Source organism: Schistocerca serialis, chromosome 5 (assembly GCF_023864345.2).
Source record: "Schistocerca serialis cubense isolate TAMUIC-IGC-003099 chromosome 5, iqSchSeri2.2, whole genome shotgun sequence".
NCBI lineage: Eukaryota > Metazoa > Arthropoda > Insecta > Orthoptera > Acrididae > Schistocerca > Schistocerca serialis.
The window spans coordinates 374,367,669-374,377,948 of record NC_064642.1 but is presented as its reverse complement, the minus strand read 5'-3'; the positions used below and the strand labels follow the sequence as shown (position 1 = coordinate 374,377,948).

Here is a 10,280-nt window from a genome sequence, read left to right as displayed (position 1 = left end):
GAGAGAGAGGGTGGAAGGAGAAGATGGACTAATAGAAGACTGGAATAAGTACATACTCGGGCAGCGCCGGGTACTCAACTAATAGCAAATAAAGAAACAGGGACTTCACTTAATACAGGGTCTTTGTTCCGGATATCAGGGCCAGCCGGGGTGGCCGATCGGTTCTAGGCGCTGCAGTCTGAAACCGCGCGACCGCTACGGTCGCAGGTTCGAATCCTGCCTCGTTCATGGATATGTGTGATGTCCTTAGGTTAGTTAGGTTTAAGTAGTTCTAAGTTGTAGCGGACTGGTGACCTCAGATGTTAAGTCCCATAGTGCTCAGAGCCATTTGAACCGGCTATCAGGACGTCTGAGCCACGTGACAACATCCCACGTAATGAGTCAAACGCCGGCAACGACGTGTGAGTGTCGTAATGGTGATCAAAGTCGATGGAGCCATGCACCTGCAGAGCGGCGCGTCGCGACGCGGCGGTCCCAGAATATTCAGGGCGACGTCAGGCTGGCGGTGAGTCACCCGACACCTCCGCGACGCCGCTCGCGCTCGGCCGACGCTTGAAACGGCGCCTCCGCCGCTGCCGTCCTCAGTCGACGCCCGGCAGCCACAGGCTCAGCACAGCGGCTTCCCTTCTCCTGCGCGCCACTCCGCCACACAGCAAAGGTCAGTGGCTTCTCCTCAAACACACACAGTGGCCGGGGAAGGTGGTTCGCGAAATTTCCTGTCGTCGGCGCTTCCGTTTCTCTGAAGGAAGTCCACTCTCCAGGTGTTGTCGCTGGTGAAGATCTCGATGGCGGATTTCCTGCAGCTCAGTCGTGTCCCATCTAGAAGAGTCAGGCCGCACACTGCCTCACAATGTTTACTGCTCGCGTATTTCCGAGACCGAAAATCATCTCTAGGTATAAATAGCGCACTTGTAGAGACTCGGCTAGCTCTATTCGTCCGTGTAATGTAGAATGTAACAGATAACGGCACCCTGGTTCCTGCTGTGTTCTTTGACCGTCGGAAGTTATATGAAAGAGTGTCGCCTAACGAACTATGTACGGGTTAATGGAACATCAGAAAATCTTTTTGTTAGACTCAGGACTTTCTTGCAGCTAGAGCTCAATATGTTGTTTTCATTGTGGCGAAGATGCCAGACGTGAAACTAACCTAGGATGTACACTAAGGGAGTGTTACATCACCGATACTGTACACGATGTGCGTAAGTGATGTGGTGGATGTTGGCGGAATTTCTGTAGGAATGTTTGCGACTAACGCTGTCCTGTGCAGTAAAGTCGCCAAGTCAGAACATCGTAGCGACGTACATGGCATAATTACAGAGGACCAGTGCATGGTGCATGTACTGGCAGTTGACCCGCACCGTCAATAAACTTAACGTGTTGTTCATAAACATGAGGAAGGACTACTTACTGGTCGGTTAAACGACTGGCTATCAGTAACAGGGAACTGTCACAACAGTAAAATGTTTAGGAGTGGCCATCCGGAAGAACTAAAAAATGCGATGCCTACATAAAAGTAGTTGTAGTAAAAGCTAGTTCGAGATTTATTAGAAGAATCCTATGGAAACGCAACTCACCGACGAAAGAAGTAACTAACAAAACCCTCTTTCGATAAGTTGTTTAGTAATTTCTTTGGAGATTGTTTTTGTGCCATATGCAACTCGCTTCTTTTTGTTTGCGAAACATCCTGTAATACGTGTTTTTTTTATATGTATGAAATTGCGTTATATGACAAATACAGGCGTACATCTGCATCTACATGATTATTCTGCAGTTCACACTCAAATCCCTGGCAGAGGATTGTTCGAGCCAGCTTCGGACTATTTCTCTCCGTTTGCACTAGAACAGCGCGTGGTAAAAAAGAACACGTAAATCTTTGTGTACGAGCTCTGATTTCTCTTATTTTATTAAGATCATCATTTCTCCGTATGTATGTTTGATGACTGTAATATATTTACACCTGCAGAGGAGAAAGTTGGTGACTGAAATTTCGTGAAAAGATCTCGCTGCAACGAAAAACGACTTTGTTTTAATGATTCTAATGATTACCACTCCAACTCGCTTCTCATATTCGCTACATTATCTCCGCTATTTCGTGATAATACAAAACGAGTTGGTATTCTCTGGACTTTCTCGATGCTCTCCTTCAATCCTACCTGGTAAGCATCCCACACCCCACGGCAATACTCCAGCAAAATACGGATAAGCATAGTGTAGGCAGTCTCTTTAGTAGACTGTTGCACGCAGATATCTTACTATATTATAGTCTTTTGTTGGTGTTATGTGAGATACAGTTTTTGCAGCATAAGTTTCGTGAGGTTTAATTACTGTTAGGTTTTAGCTACGACTTGTTATCTTATTACTCCTCATGTGCTACCCTGCTGTTGTACCGGGTGATTAATCTTTTCTTTTTAACACGTTATAACACGGAAACTAATTAATGTACGAGGACCAAACTTGGCAGCTTTAATTTCGAGGACATGGGGAAGATAAATAATACAGAATCAATTCAATTGCAACACTTTTTATTTGCTGGTACGGTACATCGCACCATTACATACCCATACCATTACTGTTTCAGAAGGGGCTCCCTATCGAGCCCACCAGTATCCAGAAGAGTCTGAAAGCGCAGGATTGCATTCTGCAGAGCAGAAGAAAGCATGTCCGTAGGAATGCTGGCTACCTCTCTTGATATGCTGCGCTTCAGATCAGCACATATGTGAATGTTCCCCTGGTAAACCCTGTCCTTCAGGTAGCCGCACAACCAGAAATCACAAGGAGTGAGATCAGGTGATCGTGCCAGCCAAGCATTTGGAAACGATCCGCAGATAATTCGGTCGTTTCCAAACGTGTTTAGAAGAAGGAGGTAAATTTCAGGAGCGATGTGCGGTGGGGCCCCAACTTGCATGAAAACTGTTGACTTCAATGTGTCTCTCTCCTGTAGGGCGCGTGTGACATGCTGGCGAAGCACACCGTAGTAACGCTGGCCAGTCACACTGCACGTCTTTGGTCCCTGAGCGCCACCTGGTTCAGAACAGAATGGGCCAATGATGAATGTAGCCGAGATATCACACCATACGGTGACACGTTCACCATACAGAGGAACTTCATGCAATGACGGGAGGTGAAAATCCCTACACTCGGCGATTCTGCGTGTTCAACTCACCCGTCAGAGAAAAATGAGCTTCGTCTGTCCACAGGAAGGCCGAGGGCCAGCCCTCGTCAACTTCAATCCTTTGCGAGAAAGTGGAGAGCAAAGTCAACACGTCGTTGTGTATCCTGTGGTGCAAGCTGCTGTACGATATGGATCTTGTACGGATACCATTCGAGAATGGTTTAAAGCATCTTCCATACAGTGGACCACGGGATGTTCAACTGTCGTGACACACCAAGCGCACTGCGTGACGATCGCGAATTGCGCGCATCGTAGTCTGCCATATCAACAGCGATTTCATCAATCGCCTGTGGTGCAACCGGTCGTCGGCCTCTTCCCAGAGCGACGTCCAGTTCTCCAGTTGATTCGAACTTCTTCATCATGCTCTGCACAGAAGGTGGAGAAAGAGGACCTCTGTAATCTTTCAGCCATCGATATTCCCGAAGTGCAGCTGATGTATTACTGTTGTTTTAATAACAGAGCTTCACCAACAATGCCCTGCTCCTTTTGTCCAAGTTCGTGTTGACACATCAGCAAGTGCACTGCGACTGGTCAGGTGTGTGAGACTATGAATCACGATGACTGATTATGGCACCTGGTGGCCACAGTTGGAACTGGTTGGTTGGACTGTGACACATGGAAATCATGACCATATACTCTTAGACATTAATGCTACCAAGTTTGGTACTCGTGTAGTAATTAGTTTCCTTGTTATAACGTGTTAGGTAGGGGAAGTTTAATTATAACCACCCGGTACTTCGTTGGTCTCTGTACACGAGGTCGTCAGATTTTCGGTGCTTTACGAACACATTTCAACTGAACACCTCAGTTTCGCTGTTCACTGCGTGTTGATTGTGGGTTTACTGTTATCAGGTTTTGCCAATTGTCGCGTGTGTTTTTTTCCGAACTGTGTCTGTGTTCGCAAACAAAGTGGCGGAAGGGGTGTGGCACAAAACAAGCAGCCTTTTATTTAGCTGTATATACGGATCACATCTGCACAAAACAGAAGCAACTAAGGAACGACGATAAACATTAAAAAAAAGATCTCTCTCACCTTCTCTCTCTCTCTCTCTCTCTCTCTCTCAGATATGTTTAATACAGGACGTAGAAAAAGATACAAAGAAAAGCGGATCGTTTTGTCACGGCTTCATTTAGCAAACGTGAGAATGTGACAGACATATTCATCAAACTCCAATGGAAGGCCCTGCAAGAGATACGTTGTGTATTACGGATATATTTATTTTTAAAATTTCTAGAGCTTAATTTCTAAGACAAGGCAGGCTTTATATTGCTTCCTCCCGTGTACTTATCGCGAAATTAACATTTTGAGAAAATCTGAGGAATTCAAGGTCATACAGAGTGTGACTGTTCAGTTACTTACTGTTCTTTGCAGTGCGATGTAACAAGAATAACCGTTAAATGTGTGGTTTAATGGCTAAGTGGGAAGCCTCAGATATCGGTTACAAAGTTCTGTGGTTCTGCTAACACTCGGTTCTAGGATTTTTTCTAGTAGTTAAAGTGATGCAAATTCTGAGGGTTTTCCAACTTGATTGGAAAAACACTATATCTTTGTGTCTATAGCCAGGTTAATGATTCCAATTCTTTTGAAGGTTATGTGGATGAAGTACCTAGACGGCTTCGTCGTGTGTTGTAAGTCGTGGCCTTAAGTATATCCGCTGCATTAGCCTCAAGGCGAGTGCACACCACAAACCGCCACTTACTTTTATATTCTCCTCTGACAGCGCTTTGCGTACGCGAAAAAATCAGTTTCGATTGTGCTTCGGATTCTATTTAATTTCTAAATAATCCTGTAATTGGCAGGGTGAATTGGTTCTTAGTATGAATAAAGATAAGGTTTTACCTTCTCCGGTAGGATCAGGCACGTAAAGCACTGAGGTTTTTAAATACAGTTTCTGGTACTTATTAACTTCGTACATATTGTGTGATATTTTAAATGGGAACTCTCCTTTGGTTCATTAGAGTTCATTCTCCTCTGGTTCATTAGAGTGAAGAAAATGCTACCTTTCCATTATTCTATAACTGCCAAATAACGTACAGTTTATACATCTTATTCTATTAATTTATTCATTAATTATACCGTAATTTCTCGAGAATAAATAGTAAAGGTTATAATAATGTAAATAGTTTATATGACGAAGGTAGATCCAAGTTTCTGTGTTGAATATTCATCTCGATTCCTTAGAGTCGCCATTGCAAAGTTATTCGGATGGTAAACCAATAGTTTCCAACGAGGTGGTAGCTGTTTTCCTACAGTATCCTTTACAGTGATCTTAGGTTTCGTTAGGATTTGAAGTAACTTCTCTATCAATATCTATAAAGCTTACTATAAAGCACTCATATGATTTAACCAACCATCTGTAGTGGTGTCCGTCCTTGCACATAGTTTGTTAATTCGATATTCCAGATGTCGCAAGCAGTCAATAATTTCTACGGAGCAGAGTTTTGCAGGAGTTCCCTGTCGCATATGAACTACAATTATGATGTACTGTGCGTATCCACGGATCTCCGACACCTTCTATACTTACAACTAAATTTATTGGTTACGCTTCATGAAAGCGAAAGACTGTCCAAGTAACTGTATCATCCTACGCCCTCTCCTTTTCTCTTCCTCGTTTTCCTAGATTTAATGTCTTGTTGACAGTAACCGCCTTCTGCCTGAAATGATTTAAAGAAACAGCGACGACCTTAAATTAGGTTGACTACATCTAGAAACGAGCGCGCTCTCTCTCAATTTAACGGTTCCATCTTATTAACCACTCCTTCACTCTGAAGAGTCCTCTGACTTTTCTCAGACCCAATAATTTAATTTTATGCTTATCCTCTGCTAGTGATTTCAGTTTGTTCTCTTAAGCAGAAAACGGGTCATCGTTATCAAAGAATTACAAATGCCATTGGCCGGCCGAAGTGGCCGTGCGGTTAAAGGCGCTGCAGTCTGGAACCGCAAGACCGCTACGGTCGCAGGTTCGAATCCTGCCTCGGGTATGGATGTTTGTGATGTTCTTAGTTTAGTTAGGTTTAACTAGTTCTAAGTTCTAGGGGACTAATGACCTCAGCAGTTGAGTCCCATAGTGCTCAGAGCCACTTGAACAAATGCCATTGGTGACTTGTTTGTAATTCCTTGATTGTGTAGGGGAAGAAGGGAAGACTCACTATTACCGCTCTAATCATATTCCAGAACAAATATTTGGTAGGCAGCACTTATACGAAGCAAATACTAAAAACAGGCACAGTACACCAATGGACATAAGCGAACTCACCAATTTCAAACGCCAGTTGTTACTCTTTTGATATTGAGGGACACTGCTACGGTTGCCCTACCCTGAAGCACACTGATTTTGATTTCAATTACTGACCGCAAACGCCTGTATTCTCCTGGTATGGAAAGAAAAGCTATACTCAATAGAAGAGCAACTGACGTTCTTCTTTTGTCTACCAAAACTACTATCAAACTTCTTGGTGAGTGGTATATGGTAACTGTGTAATTACGAACTCCTGTAAACGTCGATTGCTTTACGTTTCCTCTGGAGACGAATGGTATAACATCCTGTCCACTCATCTTTGTCAACGAACTGAAGTACCCTATCATCTTGATCCTCCTGTGCCTGAAGTAGCTTGACTTTGTAAGACGAGCAATAAGTCTCCAAAATTATGTGTTGTACGCGGATTGGAGCCGCACGACAGTTTTTTATAGTCTAAAACTTGAATGAAACAATGCGACATTTAATGCGATTTTACAAAGGCAAATCAGATGTATTAACTACAACAACTGATCGATTTACTGCTCCTTTCCTCTTCAAAATGGATGATTTTTATACTTTTTTGTTTCAAATTTTCTCTGTTGCCTTGAGAAGTTTCTTGCCGCTATACAATTTCTAGTATAAAATCGAATATGCGGCTCCGTTTCTTAAGATTGTACTTGTTTCTGTGAGACTTAATGATGCTTTCCTGTAATCAACTACATATGAAATTCGGACGGCTTACTGCTAATCCTTCCGTTTTCAGTATCTGTACGGAAACCTTTGTGAACGCCTCGGAGGCAGACTTAATGTGCGCTCTTGGTACACTAAAGATACAAACTTCTTATTTTTTCGTCTTCTTAGCGTTCATCCCGTCTACGGGAGGGAAGTCGTGAGCGTCACTTCTTTGTGCACTGTGTTCCGCGTGTGGTCCTATTTTAACTGTTTGTGTATCGTTTTTCTGAGGCGAATTGGAGAATAGCCTAACATTTGCCTAAAGGAGCATGGGAAACCACTGAAAAACCGCACTGTGGTTAGTTGCACCAGCCAGCTAATCCGCTGTGCTGATTCGATCGGGATGTGGGAAAGAGCTGTACTAGTTACTCAGAATATCGTCGCGTAGTGGATGAAACAGAGCGATTCACAGCTAACACCTATCAAACTGCTTTTTATTTGCTTTTTACCTTCTGGGGGTTACATTAGTGCCTGACTTACACTATCTGATCAAAAGTGTTCGCACACCCATTAGTGGACGCTAATACGGTATGTGCCCACCCTTCGCCTTTATGACGGCTTGAACTCTACTGGGGACACGTTTAATGAGGTATCTGAGTTTGTATGGAAGAACTGCAGCCCATTCTTTCCCAAGGGCCGAAACCGGAGAAGGTAGAGATGTTGGAGGCAGGGGTATGGAGCGAAGTCGAACTCATTCCAAAGGTCCTCCACTGGGTTCTGGTCTGGAATCTGGGCAAGTCAAAGCATTTCAGCGATATTATTGTCGACAAATCATTGCCTCACAGACGCTATTTTGTGCCAAGGTGCACTGTCATGTTGAAGTAAACAGTCATCGTCTCCGAATTGTTCCTCCATTGTACGCAATGCGGAGTGCTGTAAAATAGCTGCATTTTTATGCGAATATGGCATTTTCTTAGGTACAGTAACGGGCTCATTTTCTGACCACGGAAAATACCCTCTACCGCAACATCATCGCTCCCGTACTCACTTTTGGCACTAAACATGATGGTAGGTAACATTCTCCAGGCATTTGCTACACCCAAACGCTTACATCGGATTGCTACAGGATATAGAGTGATTCATTGCTCCAAATCACTCGTTCCTAGTCATACGCTATCCAGTGGCGTCGCTGTTTACGCCACCTCAACCGACGCTTAGTACTGACCACAGAAATGTGTGGCGTATGATTCCTGTTCTGTTGTAACATCCTAGAGTGTTATTCCTAATATGAAAGAATAGCGGTGGATTAAGAAAGAAAAGCGACAAAGTGGTTAGCACACTGGACTCGTATTCCGAAGAACGGCGCTTCAAATACACCCCTGGCCATCCAAATTGATTTTTTCAGTGATTTCTCTAAATTTCTTAATGCAAATGCTGGGATAGTTCCTTTGAAAGGACACGGCCGTTTTCCTTATGCGTCCTTCACTAATCCGAGCTTGTGCTCCGACGCCAATGAGCAATCTATAACGGACGTTGCACTCTAATCTTTCCTCCTTTCCTATGTGAAGGTATCTGACAAAATATTTTTTAGACTGGGACTCGAACCCGGTCCCTTAGTAATCGTGTTCTACGCTCTTACCACCTGATCGAGCGAGGCGACACAATGGATTCATAGTCAGAGAGAACAGAATTCAGAACTCTGCGTGCCCATCTAGAATTACATTTTTCGAAGTTTCATAACCTATCTTTGCCCATCTGAGGTGCTGCTTCTTCTTTAATGAACGCGACGTCAAGAGGTCGTTAAGAGTATGCTTCCATATCAACTGCATAACCTGGATGCGGCTTATTGCACAATTCACGTCTTCATTCTGTTTTTTTTTTTTTCTTGGAGTTTAGAGAGTATGGAAAAATGTTTAAATCTCTCAGGTACCTTCATTACAGAGTACGTTCTGCTGTGAACCAGAAAATTCACCATGAAAATTGTACTGAATCACCGTCTCTCTGGAAATGATGATGAAGTCCCATACACAGTGACAGAGCGTAGGGGAAAGATGCCTTCCTCCGACCATAATGGGGATGAATGATGATGAGGACGACACAACAACACCCAGTCATCTCGAGGCAGGTGAAAATCCCTGCCCCCGCCAGGAATCGAACCCGGGACCCTGTGCTCGGGAAGCGAGAACGCTACCGCGAGACCACGAGCTGCGGACTGTCTGGAAGTATGGCGTGCTGTATAAGCTACACACGAAAGCGAGTTGCTGTAATCTTGTGTAAAAACTATTATCTCCAACACACCAATTATCATCTTCTGTAAGAACAATGGCTTCATTATACATTTTTATAGTTTTGCTAACATCACTTAGTTCCGGAATGTTATCGCTATCTTAAGTGCGTTTTGGCAATTCTCCTAAATACCATAAGAAATTCGCACGTAAAAAATTCTTCGAAATCAGTACATAAATAGTACTTTACGGGTAGGCACAGAAAGTGAATTATTCGCTCAGTTACGAATTGCTGTCAGTGTTCAAAGAGCTTGACGCATTTACTTCTTATAACAGTAACGAATAGTGATATGAGCAATGTGCGGAGTTATTGAATGAAATGAAACGATTGTATGGCATTGTTGGCCAGGATGTCCCAGTCTGGTTCGGCCGCCAAGTGCAAGTCTTCTTTCAGTCGGCACCACATTGGGCGGCTTGCGGTCGATGATGAGGATGAAATGATGATAAGGACAACACAACACCCAGTCCGCGAGCGGAGAAAATCTCGGGACCCGGGCGGGAATCGAACCCAGGCCCACTGCATGGAAGGCAAGATCGTTACCACCCAGCTAAGCAGGCAGAGTGTGCTGTTATTTTTAACCAGGATGTCGTTCACCTGTGCTAAATGGTAGCTGCCAAGAAACAACTGCCAGTGTCCCCATTCCGCATCTTTTGTACCTGTATTTAGGTCGACACTTCACAAGTCGGCCATTCCAACAGTGTTCTTCCTATTCTCTCTCGGACTAACTTAGAATGCCATGTAGAATTGTGCTGTGTACATAACGGTTATTTTGAGTTCGCTGACACTAATAGGCGACCGAAAAACAGTGTAGGAGTTTCAAAGTGCATGTCAATATTAAAAATAACGCAAGTATTAGCAAATGTGGAGTAAGAAAATGTTACATAAGTTATGTAAACAATTTTTATAGTAGG

At 43.7% G+C, this 10,280-nt stretch overlaps 1 protein-coding gene across 1 annotated transcript in view; it reads left to right on the top strand.

The window, feature by feature from the left end:
- The first annotated feature begins 502 nt into the window (after window positions 1-502).
- Window positions 503-10,280, top strand: part of LOC126482331 (uncharacterized) — a 65,810-nt gene continuing 56,032 nt past the window's right edge. The window contains exon 1 of the mRNA XM_050106391.1: window positions 503-658. The gene's annotated coding sequence lies outside the window, so the exon portion shown is untranslated. The remainder of the gene's footprint in view (window positions 659-10,280) is intronic.